This window comes from Piliocolobus tephrosceles, unplaced genomic scaffold (genome assembly GCF_002776525.5).
Source record: "Piliocolobus tephrosceles isolate RC106 unplaced genomic scaffold, ASM277652v3 unscaffolded_40888, whole genome shotgun sequence".
In the NCBI taxonomy this organism is placed as follows: Eukaryota; Metazoa; Chordata; class Mammalia; order Primates; family Cercopithecidae; genus Piliocolobus; species Piliocolobus tephrosceles.
Window position 1 is genome coordinate 1 of NW_022325296.1, and position 5,855 is coordinate 5,855.

A 5,855-nucleotide genomic window follows, 5' to 3' on the forward strand; every position below is an offset into this window, starting at 1 on the left:
AGGATTAAGATAAATGTGGGCATAATTAGGTGTATTGACATGCCTTTGATACATCAAATTAAGGAGGAAACCCCACTAAATCCAGTCAAGCAGTTTCGTAAGATCTTCACAAAATGTCTCTACTTATGGAATCGTGGAGTTTAGTTCTGCTGAAGTGTATACCGTTAGCACTTTGGTTTATCAATATTTGATTAGCTGAAATGATGGATAGAAGGATAGCCTGGTTATAGACAGTAGGCAGAAGGAGGTGGAGGGGTTATAGTAATATAAGATCAAGAATTACAAGCCCGGTACCACCAGGTACTACATTATATAAGGAACAAGGTTCTAATGTTTCCTTAACAGCAAACCAGTCCAGTTACGGTGGCCCAGCCAGCCAGCAGCTGAGTGGTGATTATGGAGGCGGATGTGGTGGCCAGAGCAGCATGAGTGGATACGGTAAGCCTGTTTTTGTTTTTTTAATATACTTAGAATAAGTTTTAGGCAGATTTCTTTAGTTGGGAAGATGCAGGCTCCTTTTTGGTGAAATCGGGTTTTTAACATGTATGCTTTCAATCCAAATGTAACTGTTTTTACTAGCTTAATTTTCAGAAACAATCATTGGGGGGGGAAGTGTTCTGTGAATTAAAAACTAGTCATTGCAGCCGGCTGGGAATAGTGGCTCATGCCTGTAATCCCAGCACTTTGGGAGGCCGAGGCAGGTGGATCACGACGAGGTCAGGAGATTGAGACCACCCTGGCTAACATGGTGAAACCCCGTCTCTACTAAAAATACAAAAAAATTAGCCAGGCATGGTGGTGGGCGCCTGTAGTCGCAGCTGCTGGGGAGGCTGAGGCAGGCGAGTGGCGTGAATCCAGGAGGCGGCGCTTGCAGTGAGTAGAGATCACATCACGCTACTACACTCCAGCCTGGGCAACAGAGCGAGACTCCATCTCAAAAAAAAAAAAAAAAAAAAAAAAAAACTAGTCATTGCAATTTTGGTGGAATACTGTCGAGCCAGAAAATATCTGCCTCCATTTATTAAAACGTTAAAGTTGTTCACTTTTTTGTCTTTTGGTTAGCATTAAATCAATTTTAGATGGAGGGAGAATTTGAAATAGTAGAATGGTGGTTGAGTTCAGGACCATATGTATTAGTCAGTTAACCTAGGATTGGTTTTATTTATTTTTTTTCAATTGGTCTAAAGAATGGTGATTTTGTTATTATAATCTTACCCCACAAAATCCTTTTGCAGACCAAGTTTTACAGGAAAACTCCAGTGATTTTTCAATCAAACATTGCATAGGTATTTTCTCAAAAAATGTAATTTAAATTCTCAATAGCAAATATTGATATGTTGTAATAATACTTTCTGTAGCAGTCAATGACTCTGACTTAACTCCATGGAGGCTGCCATTTGGGCACAGTGAGTTGCCTTTAGTCCAACGTGGTTGTCACACTTCCTGCCCACCATGAATAGGAAAAGCAAGAGACTTCTCCTGTGTTTCCTTTTCCCAAATGCCATTTGAGGGACACATTGTGAATGTTTATGGTAAATGTTTTAAAAAGATGTCTTGTTTAGCTTTAAAAATACGAAGTAATTTTGCAAATTTTGAAAAATACTACTTTTCCTTTGAACTTAATTGTTCACGTTGATCCTGAAGAATCCGTTAAAATGGTAGCACAAGAGTCTGGCAAGTTGGTTCTGCAGAGAAAAGGGGTTAATTGAGGCTTGTTTAGCGTCGGGATTCCCCTTTCCCAAACATGCGTCTCACCACTTGGACAGCAGCCATTTGTACTTGTATACTTTTTAAACTTTTTCTTGGAATACTGTATTTTATTGGACTGGTAGTCTGACGTTACTCCTAACTTGTCAAATTGATCTCTGTGCAGGTAACCAAGGAGCAATGAACAGCAGCTACTACAGTAGTGGAAGCCGTGCATCTATGGACGTGAATGGAATGGGAGGGATGTCTAGTATGTCCAGTATGAGTGGTGGATGGGGAATGTAATTGCTCGATCCTGATCACTGACTCTTGGTCAACTTTTTTTTTAAAAGAAAAAAAAACTTCAGTTTAACAGTTTCTGCAATACAAGCTTGTGATTTATGCTTACTCTCTAAGTGGAAATCAGGATTGTTATGAGGACTTAAGGCCCAGTAGTTTTGAATTTTTGATCCTACTATCTAGGATGTAACAGTAAAGCTGAGTAAACTATAACTGTTAAACTTAAGTTCCAGCTTTTCTCAAGTTAGTTATAGGATATACTTAAGCAGTAAGCATATTTAGGTAAAATCAGTTGAATTATGTTAAATGTTGCCCTTTGTCACGTTACATTGAACACTGGATGCATGTTGAAAGACATGCGTTTATTTTTTTGTAAAACTCAATATAGGAGCTGTGCCTACAATTAAAAGTGAAACATTTTGGCATGTTTGTTCTAGTTTCATTTAGTAACCTGTGAGGCACATAAGTTTAAGCTTTTTTTTTTTTTTTAAGTTAATGGGAAAAAGTTGAGATGCAATACCAATACTTTAGGATTTTGGTCTTGGTGTTTGTATGAAATTCTAAGGCCTCGATGTAAATCTTCCATTACAGTGTGATTTCCTTTTAGGTATATTGCGCTAAGTGAAACTTGTCAAATAAATCCTTTTAAAAACTGCACTCTGTCTCATCTGTGCTTCAGTGCCAAGTGAACTGAGTCTTGGTGCTCTGTGCTCACATGGGGCCCAGGGCCACATCTCTGGCTGTGGCAGAGCGGCTTGGCAGTTGAGGCTGTTGTATAGATGTCTCCAGCTCACAGATGGTTCCCTCCCCCCGTCCCTAGGAGGAGTCCTACTCTTGTCTCAGGCTGGATTGCAGTGGTGTGATCTCCACTCACCTGCAATCTTCACCTCAGGCTGAAGCCATTCTTCTGCCTCAGCCTCCCAAGTAGCTGGGGTTACAGGCACCCGCCATCACTCCAGGCTAATTTTTTTTGTATTTTTAGTAGACACTGGGTTTCACAATGTTGGCCAGGCTGGTCTCCAACTCCTGACCTCGTGTGAGCTGCCCACCTCGGCCTCCCAAAGTGCTGGGATTATAGGCTTGAGCCACTGTGCCCAACCTTCACAGATAGTTTTCAAATTGAGGTTTTGAATTTTGTATTTTTGGCTCATTCCTAAAAATTCCACTTGGAAGCAAAATTCCATGTAAATCTCCTGAGGTAAAATGATAGTGGTTGAGAGCTAATACGACTAGTTGAAATGAACCCTAAATATATCCCCGTTTTGCTAGTTTGGAGCTCCAAGGTGATGCTGGAAGTATTCAAGCTGCTTTAAAGTAGTCCTGAAATGGCCAGGTGCGGTGGCTCAAGCCTGTAATCCCAGCACGTTGGGAGGCCGAGACGGGCAGATCACGAGGTCAGGAGATAGAGACCATCCTGGCTAACACGGTGAAACCCCATCTCTACTAAAAAATAAAAAAACTAGCCAGGCGTGGTGGCGGGCGCCTGTAGTCCCACCTACTCCGGAGGCTGAGGCAGGAGAATGGCTTAAACCCGGGGGGTGGAGCTTGCAGTGAGCTGAGATCCGGCTACTGCACTCCAGCCTGAGCGACAGAGCGAGACTCCATCTCAAAAAAAAAAAAAAAAAGTAGTCCTGAAAAGTGTGGTCCCAGAGTTCCTTCAGTAGATGCCTAGGGGCACTGCAGTTTGGGAACTGATGCTACTCTTTCATCCCATTAGATTGAAGTCCCTGATAGTGAAATTAGAATGTAGCGTCTGAGCTAGGCTGTCACTTAGGCTTGTGCCCTTTAAACCAAAGTAGATAAGCTTTCTCTTTCATGTGACTACACTGAAGCTTTTCTTGAGTTTGTTGTTGGGTTAGGGCTAGGTAGGGTGGACAGGGTGGCTTAGTATTGGTCATTTCTAACCATCTGCCCACAGGAGCAGTGCATGCAGGAGACATGGAGGGCTTAGCAGATCCTACCTTGCTTGCCCTACCAGGTTGTCCTACTAGGACTGGACACTAGCAGAGGGAAGGGTCTGGAATGTGTATTGTTGGTTTTGTCTTCAGCAGGTCTAGAGAGCAGCAGTTTTCAGCGGGGAGGCAGTGTTGAGAGTTGTTGAGCTGTGTTCTAAGCCTGGTTACTGCCCTTGAGATCTTGTGTTGATAGAGTTTGGTATTGAGGCCCAGTATTGAGAAGGTTTGAGGGTTCCTTCTCTGGGTCCTTTAGTTAACTGTGGTACATTTAGGGATAAAGCTTGCTCTGTCAGTGAATAGACTAGAACTAGGAACTCGGAGTAAGGTTAAACTAAATCCAGAGCCATATGGCTTTTAAGAAGTGAGTCTAGGCCAGGCATGGTGGCTCATTCCTGTAATTTCAGCACTTTGGGAGGCTGAGGTGGGCGGATCACCTGAGGTCAGGAGTTTGAGACCAGCCTGGCCAATGTGGTAAAACCCTGTCTCTACTAAAAAATACAAAAATTAGCTGGGTGTGGTGGTGCACACCTGTAATTCCAGCTACTGAGGCAGGGGAGAATCACTTGAACCCGGGAGGCAGAGGTTGCAGTGAACCAAGATCACATCGTCGTACTCTAGTCTGGGTGATGAGCAAAATTTCTGTCTCAAAAAAAAAAGTCTAGAAGCATTATAGTTCTTTGGAATCTTGTGCTCCATAGCTTGTTTGCAGTGACTTAACCTCCTGACCTTGTCCGTTGGAATCTGCATTTTAAACAAAATCCTGACCACTCACCCCTACCTCAGTTGACTTGGGAAGTGCTGTCTTAGAACATCTATCCTTCGTTTCTCAGGCTGGGTAAAGGTGTTATGGCACCAGAACAGAGACTGGAGATTCCAGAGTTAGGGCTTGGAATATGTTTGAGTTTCTGAGTAGGGAAGTTATCTTGACCAAATATTGCCAACTTTGAAAATGGTATGATAGGCCGGGCGCGGTGGCTCAAGCCTGTAATCCCAGCACTTTGGGAGGCCGAGACGGGCGGATCACGAGGTCAGGAAATCGAGACCATCCTGGCTAACACGGTGAAACCCCGTCTCTACCAAAAAAAATACAAAAATCTAGCCGGGCGAGGTGGCGGGCGCCTGTAGTCCCAGCTACTCCGGAGGCTGAGGCAGGAGAATGGCGGGAATCTGGGAGGCGGAGCTTGCAGTGAGCTGAGATCCGGCCACTGCACTCCAGCCCCGGCGATAGAGCGAGACTGTCTCAAAAAAAAAAATAAAAAAGAAAAGAAAATGGTATGATAAATTTTCACTTAAAAACAAGCGTCAGGCACAGAGGTGGGAACCTCCTGCATGTTTTGATTGAGCTGAACAGAATAGAACAGACTTGAAGTAGGGAGAGTGATGGATTATTCTGCTTTTGTGTGTGCAGAAGAGAGCTCAGGCTCAAGTGAACTGACTTGCCTAAGGCTGCCCAGCAAGTTAGGGGTCCAAACTGGGTGTATTGAAAAGGCATAGGCTGGGTGCAGTGGCTCACACTTGTAATCCCAGCACTTTGGGAGGCCAAGGCGGGTGGATCACGAGGTCAGGAGTTCAAGACCAGCCTGGCCAAGATGGTGAAACTCCATCTCTACTAAAAAAATAGAAAAACTGGCCGGGCTCGGTGGCTCAAGCCTGTAATCCCAGCACTTTGGGAGGCCAAGATGGGCGGATCACGAGGTCAGGAGATCAAGACCATCCTGGCTGACATGGTGAAACCCCGTCTCTGCTAAAAAATACAAAAAACAAGCCAGGCGAGGTGGCGGGTGCCTGTAGTCCCAGCTACTCCGGAGGCTGAGGCCGGAGAATGGCGTAAACCCGGGGGCCGGAGCTTGCAGTGAGCTGAGATCCCGCCACTGCACTCCAGCCTGGGCGACAGAGCGAGACTCCATCTCAAAA

The 5,855-nt window shown here is 44.5% G+C and overlaps 1 long non-coding RNA gene across 1 annotated transcript; it reads left to right on the top strand.

The window, feature by feature from the left end:
* Positions 1–12: 12 nt before the first annotated feature.
* LOC113223338 lies at positions 13–2,641 on the top strand. Its single transcript, XR_003308698.2, has 2 exons — positions 13–438; positions 1,874–2,641. It is a non-coding gene; the product is annotated as an uncharacterized LOC113223338 (long non-coding RNA).
* Positions 2,642–5,855: the final 3,214 nt, after the last annotated feature.